This window comes from Rhinopithecus roxellana, chromosome 16 (genome assembly GCF_007565055.1).
Source record: "Rhinopithecus roxellana isolate Shanxi Qingling chromosome 16, ASM756505v1, whole genome shotgun sequence".
NCBI classification, from domain to species: Eukaryota; Metazoa; Chordata; class Mammalia; order Primates; family Cercopithecidae; genus Rhinopithecus; species Rhinopithecus roxellana.
Window position 1 is genome coordinate 954886 of NC_044564.1, and position 24439 is coordinate 979324.

The following is a 24439-nucleotide window of genomic DNA, read 5'->3' on the forward strand; positions in this document are numbered from 1 at the left end:
TGGGCTGTGAGGCATGATTACAATTCTCACCAGATTCAGTAGAGGCGAATGATATTGAATAGCATTAGATTTGAGTAGAAAAAAAGAAATTTATTTAGGATATATGCTAAAGTGTTAAGGATATAACCATATCAGCAGAGGAAAAAGGGGGAGTGGCAGAAGGAACACTCAAAATAAGAGGGTAGAAATATACCATTAATCACAATAAATATAAACCAATTAAAACCACCTACTAAAAGACAAACTAGGCCGGGCGCAGTGGCTCACGCCTGTAATCCCAGCACTTTGGGAGGCCAAGGCAGGTGGATCACCTGAGGTCAGAAGTTTGAGACCAGCCTGGGCAACATGGTGAAACCCCACCTCTACTAATAATACAAAAATTATCCAGGCATAGTGGCGCATGCCTGTAATCCCAGCTACTCGGGAGGCTGAGGCAGAAGAATTGCTTGACCCTGGGAGGCAGTGGTTGCAGTGAGCTGAGATCGCGTCAATGCACCCCAGCCTGGGCAACAAGAGCGAAACGGTGTCTCAAAACAACAACAAAAAAATTTAAATAAATAAATAAAAGACAAACTAAAATGAGTAAAACAAAATGGGCTATAGAATGTTATATATATAGTGTGATGTTTATATAAAGCTTAAAAATACTATAGTTTACAGACATGTACATCTGCAGTAAGACATAACAATAGAGATGGGAGAAATATAACTAACTTCTAGATAGCTGTTGTTTCTGTGGAGGGAAGAAGGGGGGAAATGGGAATGGAGAAGGATAAAAAGGTGCTTTGGGGAGGGAGGGAGGGAGACAGACATATGTGAAGATCAACCCTATAGAACTTGACCTCAAATGGAGACTGGTAAACTCAATTCATCCAGGAGCTGGCTCTTTTTAACACAGGTCTCAGTGATGCTATTGCCCAGAAACAGACTTTCAGGGTATATTAACCTTCCCTCTGCCTGTTGTCCTCTCAACCTGGAACAGCTTCTCTGTCCTGCAACCTTTTCAATCAAAAGTCTTCACCTCCCTCTGTTCAGCTGACACACCACTCTGATGGATCCTTCCATAAGAAGAAATGCCCCTGCCCAGGGACAACCTCAGGTCAGCCCTGGGCTGGCTGGCCACCTCTGCCTCTCTCACTTTATAGGCTCCTGAGGCAGGGATGCCACCCAACTCACCCCTGAATCACCAGCCCCTAGCAGGATGCGGGACACACCAGAGAACACGGTCAATGCAGATGGTCTGGATGGCCCAGCTGTAGACCCTAGAGGCACAGAGTCCTCCTGTGTGAGATTTACTGAGGAAATGAGGAAGGACCACAAGCCTGTCTCAGCACGGTAACAGGTGTCATTCACAGCGGACTGGTGAAAAGGCATCAGCTGTTCCACGGAAGTGAAGTTCTACATAATAAAGCGTATATTATTAAGTGCTCCAACTTAAGCCGTGTTTGATAGACTAATTTTTAAAATGCAATTTAGACATGGCTGCAGGTTTTAGACATGACCTTACTGTTCAAAATTCTTTCTCCTCCCCATTCCCAGTAAGTTTTGAAATTGCTAAGGTAACATGTACTTGTAGAAGAGTCCAACAATACAGTCATGGATGAAGCGGGAGGCGCCAAGTTGCTCCCCACTTCCCTTGCCTCCAATCTCACCCTCCAGGAATAATCAGTGTCGACTCCCTGCTCTCAAAAAACACTTAGTGCTATACATAGCCCAGATCCTTTCTTCCAGGCCACTCAGTGTGTGCCCGGAACTGTGCTGGACTCCTTGATACATATTTAATTTCACCCTCTAAACAGTTCTGTGTTGGAGGGAGGGGCATTGCTCCCAGAACAAAAGCCACGGTCCGGAATGTGACTCCGGAGCCTGGCTTCCTGCCTCTCAATCCCGGTTCTGTCATCTATAAACTAGGTGAGCTTGTGCAAGTTTGCACCTGTTTGTGCCTCAGCTGTTTAGTGCTAATAACTAGTGGTTCCTTCATGGTAAATTGTGAGAATTAAACTCATACATGTAAAGAACTAAGAACAGTGTCTGACACATAGAAAGCTGATAAATTACTATTTCCATCTTATAGATAAGGAAACTGAGATTCAGAGAGGTTAAGTGACTCACCAAATCCAACCAATGGTTATGAATTTCAAGCCATGGACCTGCCAGGAACACATGTGGCCCCCTGGGGAAGATACAGGGTATGGGGTGTTACACTGCCCTCCATCCTAATTTCCCAACATGCTTTTCAAATCCTCAGGGTCTTTAACATTTCTTCCCTTTCTCACCCTCCGGGTCAGGCAGTACGCTGCCGTTTCTTGCCACTCGCTATCAACCCTACACCGGCTGTCTCCATCAACCCTACACTTGTTCCTAATTGGCTGACTTGCTGTAGTCTGGAAACCAAAGATAATACAACTGGTAAGAGAAGTGCACAACACAAGTTCAGCTAGGAACTGAGAGAAGACCGAAGCAGAGCTCCCAGACAAACCAAATGAGCCTTAAGAAAAGTTGGCCAGATGAGGTGCTTCACGCCTATAATCCCAACACTTTGGGAGACCAAGGTAGGCAGATCATTTGAGGTCAGGAGTTCAATACCAGCCTGGCCAACATGGTGAAACCCCTTCTCTACTAAAAATACAAAAATTAGCGGGGCATGGTGATGCATGCCTGTAATCCCTGCTACTCGGGAGGCTGAGGCAGGAGAATCGCTTGAACCCAGGAGGCAGAGGTGGCAGTAAGCCAAGATTGTGCCACTACACTCCAGTCTGAGCTACAGTGAGACTCCACTCTGTCTCAAAAAAAAAAAAAAAAAAAAAAGAAAAAGAAAAAAAGAAAAGTCTTCTACTTCAGCAGTTTAGAGACCTGCACAGTCAGCTGGGTTCTGGATAGATGAAGTGACTGGATCTGTGTTCTCTGGATAAGTGAGGTATTGATGTATGAATATATTTGCCACATTTTAAAATTAAAGTTTCTGATTTAGGCATTTGCTAATTTCTCTGCCCTCAAAATGCAGAACCATGAATCACAATCCCTTTGACAGTGGGTTTCACTTTAAGTATCTACATTCCAGGCTTCCCCAGGTAACTGCATGTCAGTTCTAACCACTCTCCTCCATTCACATTCTGAAGGTGTAAATGAGACCTAGAATTTTCCTAGGTGCCTGTTGCATTGCACTTAAATAACTTCCCAATCCACGACGATAAATTCTCTTTATGATGGATGATCGCAAGTTTCTGTCAGATGTGTGTGTGTGAATGAATGCTAAACTATGCCACAAACCAAACATGCACTGGGTGCCAGCTCTGGGTTGGGTGCTCAAGGGTACCAAGGAAAGCCAGACCCAGTTGCTCCCCGAAGGTGAGGGTCTGGAGGTGTGGGGAAATGGGGCCCAGAGAAAGGAAAGGCAGCTTGAGAAATTAAGGGAGGGAATCCTAAAAGGAGTTGAGGATGTCTAGAAAAGGAGACGCAAATGCAGCCTGGGAGAGCAGGGACACTGAATGACTGGGAGCCCCAAGGACCTCTAAGGTTTCTGATTTTATTTTCATAGTCACATTTTTGTACTTGTTGAAGTCATAATGAAAGCATATGCATTAGAGACATTGCAGTGGACCACACAAAAATACCAAGATTCAGCAGAAGGAATGACAAGGGAGATGGGACCTCCTGCACGGTCAGAGAACTTGGGTCCCTAAAGGGATTTCCTTGGCCTTCATTCTCTGATTAGATCCTCTTGAGTCACAATCCTGGGAATCCTAACCTCTCCTCTAGTGAATGCAGGAGACCCAGGCCATTTGTTCACACACACACACAAAAAGCTTCAGGAAACCCAACACTAAAGTCACAGCAGGGACAGGCTCACTGTGGAGTCAGAACAAGGCCACAGGCAATGATGGAAGAATCATGGCCAGAGTGGACGTACAGCCAGACAGATCTGCACCCAGTGATGGCCCCACTATCTGCAGTCTGTGTGACCTGGAGCAAGTCCCCTTACCAGTCTGAGCCTCCGTTTCCTCACCTATTGAAATGGGATGACATCTATCCAATTGGGTTATCTGTGAGGACTGAAAAATTGGTACAGAAAAAGCTTAGCCCAGTGCCTGGTCCATAGAAAGTGCTAAAAAGAGTAGCTGTGGTTCTTATTCTTGCCATCAAGAAACGTGATTTTACCCATGTCAGAGGCCTGCATCCCCATGGCCGTCAGGCTCAGGGCTAACCGATCCTGCAGCTCCAGTTCTCTGGTCTCAGACTTCATGAAGGGCATCCACCTGTATTCCACAAGATCCCTCTAAACAGCTTAATCACAGGCGCCCTCGGAAGGGGAACCACACTTGGCATAATTATTAGTCTTGTGCCCTTTCTGTAATCTCGACTTTGTGGGGATTGTTCGATCACAATAGTTGGGGGTTTGTGCGCGGTATTTAATTAGGCAGATGAAAGCACGTTAGGATGAAACAATAGTATCTCTAATTTAATGACATGTTCTGCATCTTACCCTGCAATAATGACAAAAGATGCCTCCATGCAAAGGAAAAAAATTGCTCCATCTTTCTCTCTCTCTCTGTCTCTCTGTCTGACTCTTTCTGTCTCTTTCTCTGAATATTTCTATTTCTCTCTCTGTCTCTCTGTCACTGGGTGTGCTTCTCCCTGTCTCTCTTTCTCTGTTTCTGTCTGCCTCTCTATCTCTGTGAGTGCTTCTCTCTGTGTGTCTCTCTCTGTCTCTCTGTCTCTGTTGCTCCTCTCTCTCCAGTTGACATCTGCTTAACATGGTTCCCACCTCCCCAGCAACCCTGGTGAACCAGCCTTTGCGAAGTGCTCCTGACTGCTTGATGTGATCATGACAGAAAGACTCCAGAAGAGACAGGCCCAGGGGAGAAACTGAGGCACAGTGTGACTGTCTGGGGCTTCTGGTGCCAATTCTGTAACCTCAGGCATGTCACTCCCTTTCTTGCCAATGATCTCTTCCATAAACCGACACCTTTAGTTTAAGCCTGGCCTGACTTTTCTTTTAAAAAATATTTATAAAAAAGAAAAAAGAGAAAACATTCAATAAGAACATATGTTGGTGGGGAAAAGTGAAGTTAAGTGTTCTAAGGTCTTTATACTGCCTGTAATGAGCATAAATATATTAAGTTTAAAATTTTAGAAATTATATATGTTTCAATTTTGAGGGTAAATATTAAAAGAATAGAAACACTATAACTCCCTAGCAGAAGGAAAACAGAAATAATAAAAATAGACAAACCCAAAAGAAGGTAATAGAAGAAACCTGTAAGAAGGAAGGCAAATACAAGCACAAAATAAAATTTTAACCCCCCCGCCCCAGAAAAATTGTATTAGGACTTGCGCCCTTGGAACCAAGATTTGAGGGAGATTTATAAAATTAAACATAGTTTAAGAAGGGATAATTAAACATAATAAAAACAAGATCATTAAGCACAACCCAGAAAGAGAGATTTGCAGGTAACAGGATGATCTCAGAGGTCTTATCTAGCTCTAAAATTCTATTATTTTAATTCTGGGCTGTAAAATGCCAACATTTACCCAAGTCAATAAACATCAAGAGACTGATATTTCATCGGAATCCAAGTCTGATTTTTCAATATTGATTTTTGTGAAGTCAATTTTGGTTTCAAGCGCCTTTTTAAATTGGTGCTCCTGTGGTGTCAAATGTCAACATTTATTTTTCCAGAACTCTCCTTCCTGTGGGGACTCTGGTCAGCGAATGAAGCTTTTGATACTTGGAGTTCCTTGTTTTTCTTGCTTCTGATTGAGGGCCCTGATTAATAGTGTATGATGTTTTTCACTGAGCCTTTAGGGTTTCCATTGGGATATAAAAAGTAATTTCTGTGTGCACCTCCATCATGAAAAAGCCAGGCGAGGAAGGGTTGCAGTGTGGGTGAGAAAGGAGGGTTCACTTGTGGTCTAGCTGGACGCTTCCCAAGTTTCACGTATGCCTGCATATGAACCCCAGCTCACCACTCACCTGCTGTGTGACCTTGTGCAGGTCACTTACTCTCTCTGTGCTTTGTTGGATCATTTGCAAAATGGACTTAACACCTATCTTATAGAGAGGCTATGAGAAACCAGTGAGATAGTACATGTGGATGTCTGGCCCAGAGCCTGGCTCACAGGAGGCAGTCAGCAAATGCCAATTCTCCTGAACCCCTTGATTTATTTTCTGTTTACTGCTACATTTTATTTTTTCAAATCTATACTCATATACCTGTTGTCTTTTCACCAATCACTAATATTTTCTCTCTTTCTCTCTCTCTCTCTCTCTGTCTTTTCCCCTGAATTATTTTTTTTTTTTTTTTTTTTTTTTTTTTTTTTTTTTTTTTTTTTTTTGAGGCGGAGTCTCGCTCTGTCGCCCGGACTGGAGTGCAGTGGCCAGATCTCAGCTCACTGCAAGCTCCGCCTCCCGGGTTTACGCCATTCTCCTGCCTCAGCCTCCCGAGTAGCTGGGACTACAGGCGCCCGCCACCTCGCCCGGCTAGTTTTTTTTGTATTTTTAGTAGAGACGGGGTTTCACCGTGTTAGCCAGGATGGTCTCGATCTCCTGACCTCGTGATCCGCCCGTCTCGGCCTCCCAAAGTGCTGGGATTACAGGCTTGAGCCACCGCGCCCGGCCTTTTCCCCTGAATTATTTGAGTGTAGTTTGCAAACATAAGACCACCTTACCTCTAATATCAGGGATGTGTCACCTAAGGTTAAGGACTGTCTCCTACATACATTACTACTCTCTACCTTAATAAAGGAATATTTTTAAATAATCTTATTTAAAATAAAATCAATAAATTTTCCAGTTGTTCCAAAAATGTATTTATGGGTTGTTTTAAATCCTAGATTTAAAAAGAAATTCACTCATTACATTTGGTTGTCAATGTCTCTTTGCCAACCCATCCTTGATTTTTTAAATGGTATTCCTCCAAAGCAAGCAGGGGACAAAAGAATGGCTGATAACTTGGTAGCAGAAGAGGTAAGACGGAACTCTGGGAATTAGGTTTTGAATCTTCTCTGAGGCATCAGGTCTGGGTAATCTTGAGCATCATGCTTCCTTTCTGCAGATGTTTTCATTATCTGTAATTGATGGCTTGCACTGGTCCATCTCAGCACCCATTATTGCTCCAGTGGAGGGAGTTGAGGCTCAGAGGCTTCTGAAGTCACACAGAGCCCAGTTTGAATCCCACTCGCTATCTGTGTGACCCTCAGCAAACTACCTTCCACCTCTGAGTCTCAGTTTCCTCATCTACAAAATGGGTGCACTAGTATTTGTGCCTACCTTATAAAGCCATCATGAGAATTAAACATGTGAAACACTAGGCACAACGGCAGGCACAGTAATGACTCAGTGGGGAAAAAAAAAAGCTATTATTGTTACTAATGTTGCAGGAATTATAGACTCTACAGTCAAAGCTCTTATCTGCACAGCAATTACCCTTGGCTTATAAAGAGCTCTTCACAATTTATGAAGCACTTTCTCCATTATCTCCTGTTGAATGCATGGCAGTCCAGGGAAGTGGGCCATGTGGGGACAATTATCCCCACCTTAGAGAGGGGACTCGAGGCTCAAAGAGGTTGAACAGTTTGGCTGAGGTTACAGCTGGTTACAGAAGGAACCAGGACTTGCGGAGTGAAGCAGGGCATCCACAGCTTGTGGTTCTCCATCCATTCTTGCCTTGAGAACATACATCCTGTCTTATTCCTGTCTGGACAGACTTTGTGACTGTGCTTCTCAGAGCCCCTGTCCCCTACCACGGATGGAATATGATTCCTCCACCTCATCAGGCAGCTAGTGTTCCCAGAGCGCAAAACAGAAAGGCATGCTGTGAACTGCAAAGCATTCTGCAGACTCTGTGGGCCTACTAAGGGCTCCTTCAGGAAAAACATGCTCCTTTACAACAGGAGCCAAATAATTAGCACAGAAATTAAGGTCCCTTCTCCCAGGCCTCATTTCTGAATCATAAACTACACGAATCAAAGTCATTTTGAAAAATGGCTTTTTATTTGTCATGATTTTCATTTCCTCAAAGAGAAGGCATATTGTACTGGGCAAAAATCAATGCTTCCCTATAATAATGTGCCTACAGATATCCAGTGCTGAAAGCCTCATGCAGAAGGAATGGAAGTGTATCTATACAATACATCAGTCACATTGAGAATCTGAAAATCAATTCTTTATGGGCTTGCATGAAAAATGCACAATTTTTAAATCAAAATACAAAATAACTATAAGATTTTAAGACCAAAAAATGTGTCTTGCCATCAAAAAAAAAAAAAAAAAAAATGGTCTTTAGGCATCCCAACTAAAAATGCATTCTTTTAATGACCCAATTTTTTTTTTTTTTTTTTTTTTTTTTTTTTTTTTGAGACGGAGTCTGGCTCTGTTGCCCGGGCTGGAGTGCAGTGGCTGGATCTCAATTCACTGCAAGCTCCGCCTCCTGGGTTTACGCCATTCTATTGCCTCAGCCTCCCGAGTAGCTGGGACTACAGGCACCCGCCACCTCGCCCGGCTAGTTTTTTGTATTTTTTTTTAATAGAGACGGGGTTTCGCCATGTTAGCCAGGATGGTCTCAATCTCCTGACCTCGTGATCTGCCCATCTCGGCCTCCCAAAGTGCTGGGATTACAGGCTTGAGCCACCGTGCCTGGCCTTAATGACCCAATGTTATAATTATCAGAGCATCCTCTGCTTAAGAACCTGGTGACTCTTCCTTCATCCCATCTGCAACTCACATATATTTTACTTATGTTTTTGGTGTTGTGCTTTGTTTTTTTCAGACAGCGTCTTGCCCTGTCACCCAGGATGGAGTGCAGTGGTGTCATCACAGTTCATTCAGTCTCAACCTCCCAGGTTAAATGGATCCTTCCACCTCAGCCTCCTGATTAGCTGGGACTATAGGTGCACACTGCTACACCTGGCTAATTTTTGTATTTTTTTGTAGAGATAGGGCTTCACCATGTTGCCCAGGCCAGTCTCAAACTCCTGGACTGAAGTGATCCTCCTGTCTCGGCCTCCCAAAGTGCTAACTCCCATATTTTATAACTACCAAACCAAAACCCTCAGTAATGATAGAAAAGAAGGAAAGCAAAAAATGTTTGTTCAACTAGCTATGTACTGCAGTCTAGGCAAGTTGCAAGAGAAGCAAGAGTGATTAAGACCCACACTTGTCCTCAGGAAGCTCAGAGTCAGACTGTATGTCAGACCATAGCACTCCTCAGCTCAAAACCTTCCTGCGGTGCCCTGTCTCGCTTGGAGTCAAAGCCAAAGTCCTTGCAGTGGCCCCCAGCCCCCTGTGGCCTGCCCTGGGGTGGTACTCTTTGATGTCACCTCTTTTACTTTTCACAGTGGTGAGGCAGGTACTTGTATTAATTTCCTATGGCGGCTGAGACAAATCACTGCAAACTTAGGGCTTCAATAACACAGAGACAAACACAGACGAGTCTTAGGATAATGGAGATACTCTGTAATGGTGGCTACGTATCATTACATATTTGTCCGAACCCACAGAATGTACAACACCATGGACTCTGGGTGATGACACTATGTCAGTGTTGGTTCATTGACTGGAACAAATGGACCACTCTGGTGGGGATGTTGATGATGGGGGAGGCTATGCATGTGTGGGAGGCAAAGAGTATGTGGGAAATCTCTCTACTTTCCTCTCATTTTTGTTGTGAACATAAAACTGCTCTAAACATTTATTTTTAAAATAAAGTCTTCAGGTGGGGCGCGGTGGCTCATGCCTGTAATCCCAGCACTTTGGGAGGCCGAGGCAGTTTGATGGCTTGAATGCAGGAGTTCAAGACCAGTCTGGGCAACATGGTAAAACCATGTCTCTACAAAAAATACAAAAATTAGCTGGGGTAGGGGGGTGGCCCATGCCTGTAATCCCAACTACTTGGGAGGCTGAGGTCGGAGGATCACTTGAGCCTGGGAGGCAGAGGTTACAGTGAGCTGAGGTTGTGCCACTGCATTACAGCCTGTGCAACAGAGTAAGACCCTGTCTCAAAAATAAATAAAATAAACTTTTTTAAAAAAAACATACAAAAATGCATAATTGTCTTACAATTTTGGAGGCCAGAATCCAAAATTGATCTCACTGGGCTAAAATCTAGTTGTCAGCAGGGCTGCATTCCTTCTAGAGCCACTAGGGGAGAACTCATTCTCTTGCCTTTCCTACCTTCTGGAGGCCACCTGTAATCCTTGGCTCATGGCCCCTTCCTCCATTTTCAAAGCCAGCAGTGCAGCATCTTCTAATCTCTCTTTGACCCGGTCTTCTGTTGTCACAGCTCCTTCTCTGCCTCTGACCTACCTGCCTCCCTTCTAAGATCCTTGTGTTACTTCAGACCCACCTGGATAATCCAGGATAGTCTCTCCTCTCTAGATCCTTAACTTAATCCCATTTGTCCTATGTAGAAAGTAAGATAGCCACATGTTCTGCCATGAGAACATGGACATCTCTGGGGGCCGTTTTTCTGCCTACCACAGTCTTCATCATATCCATTTTTCAGACGGGGAACCTGAGGCACAGGGCAGCTCTGTAACTTCCCAGGTCTCACAGGGGGCAAGTGGCTGAGCTGGGATTTAAAGGCACAGTCAAACTGCTGAGCCTAAGCCCTCCGTCTGTCTTGTGAGGTCACCTGGCAGGTGCAGAGATGTTTGAGCCTCTCGATTTGGCTGGAGAGCCAAGGACAATAAGCCGGGCGAGGCAGGGGAGGTCAATGGCAGTGGTCCTGGGCACTGTGGAGGGGCTGGACCAGGTCCTGAGGGGTGCGCAATGTGAACCGCACGAAGATCCGGCCTCCCCTTTGACTCACAGCCAACGTGCGCAGGATGGCAAGCAGCAGACAGGGCTAGGGCCTAGAAGTCTCAGCACACGGCTGCAGGCCAAGCAGACACCATGCTGATAATGGGGGAGGCTGTGCATGTGTGGGAGGCAAAGAGTATGTGGGAAATCTCTCTACCTTCTTCTCACAGCCTCAGTGGTTCCTGTGGACCTGCCTAGAGAACCTGGCCCCCATTGGGATGCTGGTGTCTCACCCCCATTCCATGAGAGGTGGATATATTTTGGCCAGAACTGTGGGAGAGAAAAACTTCAATTATCCTAATTGTTCAAATACTGTCTTCTAGTAGAAAAGAAATGAGATGTTAAACAAAAGGTGGGCGGGTGGTTGTAACAAAGACGGAGAAACTTAGGGTAGGAGGCAGGGTAGGGAGGAAGAGAGACTCTCAGGAAGAGAGAGGAAGAGGAGGCAGCAAGGAGCTGCTGGTAGCAGCCAAGGAAACAAGCTGCAGGCCGAGCAGACACCTTGACCTCTTGGTTTGTGATGGTCTCTGTGGACCCACCTAGGGAACTTGGCCTGCACAGAATACAGAGGAAGCTGGGAGCTGCAGAACGCTGAGGCCAGCCACTGGCAAATGCACTGAGAATCAGTGGTGGGCCAGGTAGGAACCCCCAGCCAGGGGCAGACAGGGAGGCAGCTTGCATCAATTTACTGTGGGACCTTGAGCAAAGACTTTTCCCTCTCTGGACCTCAGTTTCCCTTTGTGTATTTGTGGAGAGGAGGGATCGACCTGTTGCTCCACAGGGCTTTCTGTAGTGCAGAACCTCTCCTCCATCACCTGCCCTGGTGTAACTGCCAGTAAGCCCTCCTCTCAGCCTCCAGAGGCTTTGCTGGCCACCTGCACCCAGGAGGCACTGCCCAAGCCCAGCCAGGCTACTGTCTGGGAACCTGGAACCAGAGCCCGTACATACTGCTGGACGATGTGTCAAGGCCCCAGCAGAGGGTCCCAGAGAGGGGGCTACAACCTAGCCCATGCCCCAGTTGCCACACAGCATGCCCACCCAGAGGCACACTTGTGCTCCCTCCAGGCTGCTCCACCTCTGCTCTACCCCTACATTTACCTCCACTCACCCGCCCAGGGAAGGAAGCTCCTGGTCACTGATGCCCGGCTCAGGGCTCACGACCATCCAGGAGATAACACCATCCATACTGCCTTTCTGTGGAAACTGTTCCCTGTCCTCAGACCCAGTGTGGCCCAGGCCCCTGAGAGAAGACAGCCTGCTGCCCTGAGAGCTGTGTCAGGAGACCTTGGGCAGAGAGAATGAGGACTTGGGAAGAAACTGCCTCTGCTGCTTCCTCCCAGGGGGTCTTGGAAAAGACCCCAAGCCTCTTCTCTGTGAGGGGCTGTGATACCTCCTCACCAGGCTGCTGAGAGTGTCAAATGAGACAACAGGGTGACCGCTGCCTACAAACTGGAAGGCTCTACTCCTCATCAAGGACTCACACACGGCTATGATGTCAGAGGTTTCCCTCCATCTTTAAGACAGACCTAAAGTGAATTAAATCCATATTCTCCTGCCCCCACAGGCCAGTCACAGTCTGGAGGGAATGCATTTAGGCAACTCTCTCCTTTCATCCTCAGAGCACCTCAAGAAGCAGAGACTGGTTCTTGCCCATTTCACAAATGAAGAAACCGAGACTCGGAGAGGCAAAGGGAGCCAAGGAGCACACAATGTGTAGTGATCTGGATTCACACCAAGTGCACCTGCTTCCAAAGCCTGACGTACCTTAAACAGGGGACATAGCTTAGACAGGGAAGCCAAGGCTCAGGAACGTGCGTAGGGAGGCCATGGGAGAGCAGTAGAGGGGAGAGCTCCCTGACCGGGAGAAGGAGCACTGCAGCCTTAGGACCTGCCTGGGCAGAGATTCGGAAGTGAACCTTGAAAACATCATGCTGAGTGAAAGAGGCTGTCACAAAGGACCATACATTGTATAATTCCATTTATAGGAAACGTCCAGAATAGGTTAATCCAAAGAGACAGAAAGTAGATTGGCTGTTGCCAGGGGTTGGGTGGATTGGAGGAAAATGGGGAGTGACTGCTAATGGCTCCAGGGTTTCTTTCTGGGGTGATTAAAATGTTCCTAAACAGACTGTGGTGATGGTTGCACAACTCTGTGAACATACCAAAAGCACTTAGATTATACATTTCAAATGGATGAATTGTGTGTTAGGTGAATTATATTAAGATTTCAGAAAAGCTGTTATTTTTTTTTTAAATGATAAGAAAATGAGTTAGACCTCTTGTTTAACCAGAAGTGAAATCGTAGAGAGGTAGTAAAGAGCCTGGGTCAAATCCTGATCTACTGCTTGCTCTCTGTGTGATCCCGGGCAAGTCACTTAACTCCGTGCCTCAGTTTCTGCACAACAGGGATAACAATACTTAAATCTCTTAGGATTATGAGGTTGGAGTTAGATTATGTAAATAGCTGTACTTAAAAAGGCTTGGCTCATTATAAGTTCTAGATGAGTGCTTGCTGTTATTTTTATTATCTGAGGCAACATCAGGCATTTGTATATTGTTTATGTAAAGTTGCATCCTCTGCTCTGCAATGCAGTGGCCTAAAATGCTTCTCTTTGGAGGAAGGATTCATTCAGTCAGTCAACGAGCACTAATTTCTGCCTCTGCCTTGAACTTCTCTTCCAGATGCTCCTGGAGGGCTGAACCAGCAGAGAAGTTACAAGGAAGTGATTTCTAAGACACCATTGACATCATCCTGCTTCAGGAATAAGTGAGAACATGAAATGCCTAGGTTTGAAACCGCTTTTCTTGAGTGAGGACTGCAAGGAGAACCTTGGATGTTTTTCAGATGCTTCCTGTGTTTCACAGTCTCTGAGATTTGCTTCCTAAACAAGATGAGGCAGCTGAGCCATAAGGGTGTGGGATCAGCTTCAGGGAGGTCAGCCTCAGCCACCGGTGAGCCGATATGGGACAGTGACCCTCAATGTCAGATGTCCACATGATACTCACAGCCCACCCGGACTCTGGGACTTTCTGTGTGAATAAGCTAGTGAGACTGGAGGCCAAGCAGTCGGCAAGCTGTGGCCTTCTCCATCATCTTCCTCGGAGGCCAAATCCCTCCTGAGAAAGGGTGCCTGGACCACCAGAAGCTTGGTCGGGGAGGACAGGGTCCGCGCACCCAGGAAACAGGCTACGGCTTCAAGGGTTGAGGTGCTGTGAATGAGATCGAGATGCAGAGAGTTGAGACAAGCTATTCCCCAGCCTCTTGTTCATTCTTCTGGCTAATGCAGGAATCATCGGTCCAGTCATACGAAAGACTGCATTCCAGAGGGCTTTGTAAGCTGTCCCCACTCAGGTCTGTTAGTCTCATTAGGAAAACCTGACCAACAGTGTAAGCAGTAGAACAGAGAAAGCCTATGCTGTGAAGTAGTGATCGCCCTGTCACACAGAAGTGTCCACACAGGGAGGTGACAGATGAGCACCTATCAGGGCGTTTTGAAGCGGGTCCGTGAGCTGGCTTATCTGTGAAGTCTCGTGGCCATTCTCCTCAGTGTCTGTCCCCCAAGCCTGAAGCTCAGTCAACGACAAAAGGCAGAAACCAAATGAGCTGGAAGGGGCCCCAGAGGCCATCTAGTCTAGCCCCTCTATTAAACCAAGGAAAAAACTGATTTTAGAGATGAGAAGTTAACTTGCCCAAGGTCATGCAGCTCTGCAGGGCAGAGCCTGGAGTTTTAAATTGGCGTGTTCAATTGGGCCTGAAGTTGGACATGGGCAGCCAGACTTTCTGCTGAAAAAAACAGTTTCAAGACTTTATGTTCCAATTGTAGCTAAATGGCTTTTAATCAGATAAGGACACATCTCAAAAAGCACAGAAAATTTTAGAAAAATACAGCTTTCCCTTAAGCACCGTTACAAGTAGCAATTGAAAAGTTACACGATGTAAGATACAAGAATAACTTATGTGTGTTTAAAAGTATCCCACTTAGGCCAACAATAAACTTCATGTGTGTTTAAAAGTATCCCACTTAGGCCAGCAATAAACCGTTTTAATTTTAGCTCATTTATCAGATGAGGAGGGTAAAGACCAGGGAAGCTTCAGCAAAGCGAGAACTAGAAGCTTGCGCTGACTCCAAACCCACTCCTCCAAACAGAAGGTTTTTGCGACGACCCCAGGTATCCTCAAGTCATATGTTATAAAGAAATATATAGTTTTAAAGGGCAGGGTAGCTAATTATCTAAGCAGCTTGCTGGCTACAAACATCCCCTGAATTTCACTTTCTGAAGTCAGAGCCTTCCCTGGGCTTTTGCTGGGATTTTATCAGCTCCGGGGCACCATTTGGCTGCAAAACACTTGAGCTTGCTGTGAAATTGCCCACTTTATGTGGCAACACCTTTTTCTTTCTCTTTGATATCAAAAGTACATCCATGGCTTTTTTCAAAGCTTTTCTATTAGCTACGCTGCTGTACTTGACTTTTCCTCAGAGAAAACACTTTGCTGTCTGCTATCTGTGTGATCCAAACCACACCTGGAAATGGAACTTTCTCACCCCTCACACACCGCCCTGCCTTCAACAACCTCCTGCCAACTCATTCTCGAGATGTTTTTCCCTAAGAGGAAAGGTAAAAGTTTGCTATGTGACAGACTATGGGTCCCCCTCCAACCAGCTTCTCTTACCTGCGGATCCCTCAGCTTCCTCCCGTGAAGCTGAAAAGGCCACATGCAAACATGCACGCGCGTGCACCCACCCCTACAGGGGCTGCAGCTCCCGGGCCATTCCGTCCTTCCCCGCAACTGTGTCCTTTACAGGCCTTGCTTTTATCAGAGAAGGGCTTGCCTTCTTGATCGATGTTAAACTTGTTACCAAATTTGAAACGAAGTCTAAGTCAGAACCAAAGGTGAAATCCTCAAAGCTTCAGATGCTAAAAAAACCATTCTGGGTAAGGAAAGGGATCATTCCGATACACACCTGGTACAAAACACTAAAGTTAATCTAAAAAGAGACTGAAGAGTTGAGGTTTAATGAGCAAAAGAATTCATTTGTACATAATATTGATGTATTTTTTGATATGATCAAAAATGATGTGCCCCTTTATTTACAAAGAGAAAAATAGAGATTATTCAGGTTTATGCTATTATTTTAATAAAAAAATAATAATTTTCATAGAAAATACCAGAAGTGATCATATGATAAGCCAAAAATGTCTTCTTCTTATTTATAGCTAAGTTGATTCTAATCATTCAGCCTAAGCAAGCACATTTGCTGCTGGGAGCTCCTTGAATTACAAGCCGTTTTCTTTTCCTCAAGACTAGATTATAAAAACGATGCCTGAAAGGAATGGCCATTTTAGATAGACTTGATTTTCATTTGGGGTCACCCCTCCCCCATGTATGTATGAAAGCCACGCTGTATGGAATACTGGTGCCTTGGTCCAAACCAATTGGCTTGCCCCTTTTTTCTTGATTGTGATTGGTTCTGGTGTAAGCCAATGAGAACATACAATTCCCAGAAGGATGTGCTTGGAAAATTTGGTACAATGAACTGTGAAGCAAAGGTCACTGAGGTTATTAAAGAGAGTTGCATTATGACAATCTAGATATTTTTGCCTTTCTGAGCCCATTCCTCCATTTTAACACTGCATCAGTATTAAGATGAATATATTAATGTTACATCAAAACATTTTCTCCAATCTACAAGGTTTTTTTCTTTTCCTCTTATTTTAAAATAAATTAAAACACTTTTGTGGGCTTCCAAAAGTATCCATGTGCCTCATGGATAAGTGAGCCCTATTACAGGATAGAGTTGACTCCAAATCCCACCCTACCTATGGGCTTCTCATTGTGAGCCCATGAATTTCTGTATGGTTTTGTCACTCTGCATGACTCTTCTATTACTGGCAGCCAAGGGTATCCAGATACCCTGGAACAACAGACATAAAGGATCACTGGGTGAGAAGCATCTAGAGTAGGCGGCCAAACCAAATCTGAAATCAGTCAAACCCTGACTTAAATCCCCCTGGCACTAGTCTTTCTTGGCCTTAATTTTCACATCTGTAAAGTGGGGATAACACCACCTAATAGGCAGGAGGATCACTCAATGAGAGATGAGGCTGGCAGGGAGGTGGTGTTATGCACTGCATGATGGTACTTAATGTTATGATCTTGTTTTCATCATTATGACTGAGGGGTGGCTGTGGATACCTGGCATCAGGTGACTGACGCAAGCATCATGAGGACTACAGGAGCTTGAGCAGTGGCCCAAAGACCTACCGAGGCAGGACAGACTTAATTTTCACCTCCTTTCATGTGCTTTTCCTTAGCTCAGCAGCAAGAGGGTAGAGAAATGATCAAAACACAGACAGCCAAAAGAGAAAAGAGAAGCAAAGAGAATTTATTTAGAAAATTGGAAGACCACTAGCAATTGGGAAACTAAATTTTCAAGGAAGCAAAGACCAACCAATAAAGGAAAGGAGTCAGTGTGAGAGGCCTCAAGTCTCTGTTAAAAAAATGAAAAAGGAGAGTTGAATAGGATGGCTTTTAAGAGGACACCAACGTACTATAATACTTTTAAACTATAAAGTTGCACCGTCCAACATTGGTAGCCACTAGCCGCAGGTCACTATTATTTAAACTTAAATTAATTCAAATCAAATTGAATTTATCAATTCAGTTCCTTCGTTACACTAACCCCATTTCAAGTACTCACCAGCCACATGTGGCTGGTGGCTACCATTTGAGACAGCACAGACAGAGAAAGGTTCCATCATCACAGGAATTTCTACTGCATAGTGCTGCTGGAGAGTGAAGAAAACATAATGAAATGCTATCTTAATATAAAAACTACCAGTGATACCCATCAAAATCAGACTGAGTTAATTCTCAACTCAGAAATATCTCATGAACTTCCAAAATTAGACTGAGTTGATTTTCAACTCAGAAAAACACCTCATGAGCTTCAGTGATGTGTCCATACACTTAAGAAAAAAGCAGCACAGGGTGCAAAGTCCCAAAATCTGGATTCAAGCCTTGACTATCACACTTCCTGCTAGTGTGACCCTGGAAAAGATAACTAACCTTCCTAAGCCTCAGTTTCCTCATCTGTAAAGTGATAATAAACTTTCTATCTTATTTGCTGCTATGATCACATTAGCTAACTGATGCATTCAACTAACATTTATTGAGGGTCTGCTATGTGCCAGCAACTATTTATTCAACACACTGAGGATAAACCAGGTAATGAATGGAAGAGACAGATATCTCTGCCCTCACAGAGCTTACATTCTGAAAGATTTTAGCAAATGTTAGCCATTAATCCTGATAATAATGTTAATAGTCATGACAATACTGTGATTCATATTTAAATTTAATAGAGACTCAGTCCACTCTTAATTGGTTAGAATGTAATTTCAATTTTAAAATAATTGAGTCCTCTAACTCATCTCCCTCCCAAATATAAATCTCAGCTAAAAGTTCTTTAAACTTATGTACGGCTTTGGATTACATCATAAAACTGAACACTTCACTATGACATTTGAATCTAATTCAAGAAAAAGATCTGATTTCAGCAGCTTTTAGTCCAGACTTTAGAAAAAATTAATTATGCATGCATTCAACTAGCAATGAGCAAACTTGATAATTTAGGCAGTTTAGCAATTGGATTGAAATTTTACAGCTAATTTAAAGTACTCTACACTACTGATTTCAGACTTGAGGTTATGAAGCTGAATTAGCCTGGACAAGAGCAAATACTCAGCACTTTCAGCACAAATTGCCTTGACTGGTTTGTAGGAAGCGAAATGACTGCTCATACCCAGCCCCAATTGTCTAGACACTAAGATGCCCCAGGGCTGTATGTATGCCAAGCATCATTTGTTCCGTGTTCTCTGAAGCAAGACTGGGTCTCATTTATCCTTGTCTTCCCCAGGACCCTTCACAAATGAAAGAAGTATGTCCTGGTGGAAGGGTCACAGTGAATTGTAGCTGTGTGACTTTAGGCAAGTTCCTTAACCTCTCTAAGCCTCCAGTTTCCTCATCTGCAAAATGGAAATAATAACAATGCCTTCCAGGTAGTTGTGAAGAAGTAGAGATAATGTATGTAAAATGTCTGACCCAAAGTAGGTGCTCAATAAATGGAGTTCCTCGCCTTACTCAGTGTGGCAGTTTTAAAACATGGCACCAAGGCCGGGCGCGGTGGCTCAAGCCTGTAATCCCAGCACTTTGGGAGGCCGAGACGGGCGGATCACGAGGTCAGGAGATCGAGACCATCCTGGCTAACACGGTGAAACCCCGTCTCTACTAATAAAAAAAAAAATTAGCCGGGCGATGTGGCGGGCGCCTGTAGTCCCAGCTACTCAGGAGGCTGAGGCAGGAGAATGGCGTAAACCCGGGAGGCGGAGCTTGCAGTGAGCTGAGATCCGGCCACTGCACTCCAGCCTGGGCGACAGAGCGAGACTCCGTCTCAAAAAAAAAAAAAAACATGGCACCAAAACTCTTAAACATTCCTCCCCTTGAGAGGTGGGTTCTGTGTCCCCTCCTCCTGGACCTGAGCAGACTGTGATGGCTCTGATCAATATTGAGTATGATGAGAATGACACTATGGAACCTCTAAGACAAAGTTTCTTAAAGGCTGTGTAGCTGCTTCCTGGCTCTCTTGGGATTCTCTCTCACAACCCGGCCATCATGCTGGAGAAGCCAAAACCATGTGGAAAGGCTGTGGTCAGGTCACCTGGTCAACAGTCTCAGCCACACTCAGCCTTTGAATCAACTCAGCCCATCAAGGTTTCCAGCTGAGGACCCAGTCATCATGGAGCAGGATAAGCCATCCCTGCTGTGGTCTGAATTTCTGATCCACAGAATCCTTGAGCATGATAAAACGGTTGCTTTTACCACTAAGTTTGGGATGGTTTGTTAAATAGCAATAAGTAACTGGAACACTCAGTAGGTTTCATCCATTCACTCAACATTTACTGGGGCCTCCTAAGAGCAAAGAAGTGCAGTGAGCTCTGGAGAGCCTCAGGAAGTACAGGCTAGTGAAGAAGTATAAATGTAAATAGCTAGTGGTGTGCTGGTAAATGTTTAATAAACAGTTGGGGTTTGGGGAGGCCCTAGTTTGTAGTGTTTGTAGATATCCGTGGTGTGAATATTCCCATCACTGCCAATTTCAAGGAACAAAAGTGAAGTCACCCAGCTTGGAAAATTCCTGAGAATGTAACCTCAGCTTTCACGAGCCCAGTACCAGCCAGCTCCGGACCACCACTGTCAGGGTGGTGTGAGAAGTGTGAGAAGTGCTACGAAAAACATGGCAAAATGTCAGGTGCAAGTGGGTGCTGGCCAGTCCAGGTAATGGCAGCCATTTAAGCCCAAAACTCTCAATGTCTTCCCCAAAAAACAATAAAGAAGAACAAGCCAGGCACGGTGGCTCACGCCTGTAATCCCAGCACTTTGGGAGGCCAAGACGGACGGATCCCCTGAGGTCAGGATTTGAGAGCAGCCCGGCCAACACGGTGAAACCCCATCTCTACTAAAAATACAGAAAAATTAGCTGGGCATAGTGGCGTGCACCTGTAAACCCAGCTACTCGGGAGGCTGAGGTAGGAGAATCGCTTGAACCCATGAGGTGGAGGTTATAGTGAGCTGAGATCGTGCCATTGCACTCCAGCCTGGACGACAAGAGTGAGACTCCATGTCAAAAAAAAAAAAAAAAGAATGGGAATAGATAAAGGTCCATCCTCAGTATCACTAGAAGACGGAGCATCAGACCACAGTGCAGGTCAGACCCCAAGAGCAGGAGCCAGGGCGGGGAGGGATGTGGAAGAGACTTAGCCTGCAGTGCCTTTTTAGGGGTGCTCAGCAAGGTGGATGGAGAGTCCCCAAGTTAAAGGCATCCATCAGAGGAGTCCTGTGTTTCTCAGGAGTGGGTCTGCCTTTGTGTCCCCACTCAGCTAAGTGCCGGTTGGGAGCTGTCTGCCAGAAGCATGGCCTCAGTATGAACATGGTAACCTGCTTCAGTGCACAGCCACTGAGCTGTGGTCAGTTACACTGGCCACTCCTGAGAGAGCACAGAGGTGAATTTTCAGAGCTGTCACATGGGGCTGAGTGTTGTAGCCTTCCGTTGGGACCCCAACAGCATGTGGGAGACTACCACTGACTACAGGAGTGCCTATTGGATGTAGGGTAGGGCAATAAGCTTCAGCTTACCTCCCAACTGCCTCCCCTGACCACTTTGGGCCCCACTTCAGTCTGTATACATGGGGAGTCCTGGCCAAAAAGAATGTGGAACCTCTAAATGTGAGCCCGCTGCATGGATGTAATTTTTACATTCTATTTGTAATGAATTGCCTAGTGTCCCCACAAAATTCATGTCCACCTGGAACCCCAGAATGTGATTTCATTTGGAAATAGGGTCTCTGCTGATATAATCAGTTAAGGATCTTGAGATGAAACAATCCTGGATTGAGGACAGGCCCTAAATCCAATGACTGATCTCCCTGTAAGAAGAGAATAAGACACAGAGACACAAAATGAAGAAGACCACGTGAAGACAGAGGCAGAGACTGGAGTGATGGTGCCACAAGCCAAAGAACACCAGAGCCACCAGAGCTGGAAGAGGCAAGGAGGGAACCTGCCCTAATCTTCAGAGGAAGCAGGGCCCTGCTGACACCTTAATTTTGGACTTTGAGGCTCCAGAACTGTGAGCTAATAAATTTCAATTGTTTTAAGCCACCCAGTCTCTGGTTGTTTATGGCAGCCCTGGGAAATAACAGACTATACTATCCCCATCAAAAGTATAGACATCAAGGGTTGGAGGAAGGAAAGCTTCAACCCAACAATGAGTGACCCTTGGAACTGGAATGCACGCAACCCATGCCTCTCGCCCTCTGTCACACCTGCTCGCACACCTCCAGTGCAGGAGAACTTAACTACATTTAGGTGAGGCCACTTCTGTTTCTGGCAACTCCCACAAAGCCCTCCCTTATACTGACATAAATATCTGCCTCTCTGTAATCCCTAGCTTCCAGCCTAGCTTTGTTTTCTGAGACCTGGCCTGCTCTGGACAGCCCATCTCCTGCTAAATCTTCCTACAGGCTACTCAGTCCCAGTTCCTTTAAGGAATAATGTAACTTACTCGAAATACAACAATGAACCAGAATATGCAAATGGTCTTATCAGCTGTACTCTATAAAGACAATCTTTCCCTGATTAGCATACTGCTCTGTCTCTATTTTCATCAGGGATTCACAAAACTGGCACACTTAGAGCTTCTAGCAACCACAGGGCATTTGAGGACAGCCACTGAGGCTGGGTGGGCACACCAAACCCAAGTTCAGGAAGAGTGGTCCCTTCATTCCACAGGCCTCTAGAGAGTGACTCCCAGGTGCCAGAGTGTGGGCTGGCCATAGGGTGGGATGGGAAGGATGGGAGGTGAGGGTGGGGGGCAGTCAGAGGGCTAGAGAGAGAGGAATGGAGTGATTGCCAACAAGTTACTCCCAGAACAACCATGAGGGAGAGCCAGAAATACTGCCTAAAACTCTCAGCATGACTCATTTACCTGTCATACTCTAACTTCAACAAAAAGAAAGAGACACACAGAGGCAAGAGGTATGACCACCTCCTGAGGTGGAATCAGGGCAGGCTTCTAGAAAGAGGTGTTTGTCGGTTGGGTCTTTAAGTCAGATGTGACGATCTGAAAAAAACAGACAGACCAGGCAGAAGAAACTTCTGAATCTTTAGACCATGTTCAAGGAATGAGGACAAGTTCACTGTGGCTGGAGTATTTGCAAATGGAAGAGATAAGAACAGAAGCTGAAGTCAAAGATGGTCTTAGACTAGGTATAGGATTCCTCTCTTAAGCTGTGTTTTCCCATGAGACTGGGCATTGATGGTGGTTCTTAAACTTGAGTTTGTATTAGAAGTCACTTGTGGAGCCTGCTTCACAAGCAGACTCTAGATTTGCCATACTGTGTCCCTCACATACCCCACCATGCCCCCTCCATGCATCAAAGTAGAGCCTGGGCTTCTGCATCAACATGGGGCCATGGTAATTCCAAGACAGGAGTCGCAGATCTCACCTGGGAAAGAGTCCTAGGCTTATTACCTTCTCCATTATGAAAAATGATGTGGGGGGCATAACAACATATTAGGTCATGCCAGAAACACTGGCAATTTAAGTTCATATGAAAAAAATGCACTGGGGAAAGAAAACCAATTTCAAGTCTCCATTAAGGTACCTGGCAAAAATGAAAGGCGAAGAATTTTCAAAAAATTCCCTCTGTGGGCACAGCAGTGGCTTCTGGGGCTGCCACTCTCTCCCTGTGCCTCAGAGTCTGCCTATACTTTGCAGAAGGGGGCTATCAGGTCATTTTAGGGTGAGCACACTTGGGGTGTAGCCCCAGTGTCTCAGATGAAACCGAATCATGCCCTTGGAGAGAGGTCATTTCCTCACAAAGGGGCCACCAGGAATGACACACACAGTGCATTTTGTTTTCGTTTTTTTTTTTTTTTTTTTCCTTTTTTCTTTGAGATGGAGTCTCACACTGTCGCCCAGGCTGGAGTGCAGTGGTGCGATCTCAGCTCACTGCAACCCCCACCTCCTGGGTCCAAGCAATTCTCCTGCCTCAGCCTCCCGAGTAGCTGGGACTACACGTGCACGCTGCCATGCCTGGCTAATTTTTTGTATTTTAGTAGAGATGGGGTTTCACTGTGTTGCCTTGGTCTCGAACTCCTGAGCTCAGGCTATCTGCCCACCTCAGCCTCCCAAAGTGCTGCATTTTGGTTTTGAAAAGCAAAAACGGATTTCAGAAGCAAGAATTTGGGGAGCAAAGCATCTCAGAAGCAGAAGTTCCTTTGGGTCAATCTCCCAACTCACACTAAAATGTCTCCAAATACCTCACTCCGAATTGCCCATAAATGCAGAGTCCTGGGCCCTCTTTGGAGGACTCTGGTTTGGTGGGTCTCTAGTAGAGCCAAGGAATTCTTAAGGGGAGAAACGTTTGGAAACACTTAGCTCATGTGGCCTCTTCTTACAAACTTCCAAGGACAGGGAGTGCCTTCCTTTCAAGGGCAACCCATGCCAACTTTGAAGAGCTGCAACCCTTAAAAACTTCCATCTGATATTGAACTTTTTGAAAACTTCCCCCTGTGCCCAAGTGCTCCAAGTTCCCAGCCTCTGCAGTGACTCCAAGTAAAATCTAATCCTTCTGTAACAGGCTGCCTGGTAGGAAAGTCTACACACAAGACATACCTACTGACTGCACGTGCTGAATGTGAAAAGGGAGACGCATTTGGCTACTTTGGGAACCTTTACCACCCCCCACCACAAGCCCTTTCTTGTGTTCCTGCACTCCTATTTCCTAAGGGAAAGGAGAGAGTAATGACATTAATAAAAATTATTACTTATCGAATGCTTACTGTAGTAGACAGAATAATGGTCCCCCAAGGATGCCCACATCCTAATTCCCAGAACTTGTGTGAAGTTAGATGGCAATGGGGAATTAGATTGAAGATAAAATTAAGGTTGCTAATCAGCTGACCTTAAAGGAGGGAGCTCACAGTGGATGATTAGTGTGGACCTGTAATTACAAGCATCCTTAAAAGTGGAACAGGGAGGCAGGAGGGTGAGTACCCAGTGATGTCATGTAAAAAAGACT

The 24439-nt window shown here is 45.3% G+C and overlaps 1 protein-coding gene across 1 annotated transcript in view; it reads right to left on the reverse strand.

Moving 5' to 3' along the window:
- GABBR2 (gamma-aminobutyric acid type B receptor subunit 2) overlaps positions 1 to 24439 on the reverse strand; it is a 420626-nt gene that overhangs the window by 326948 nt on the left and 69239 nt on the right. The gene's annotated exons all lie outside the window — the stretch shown is intronic.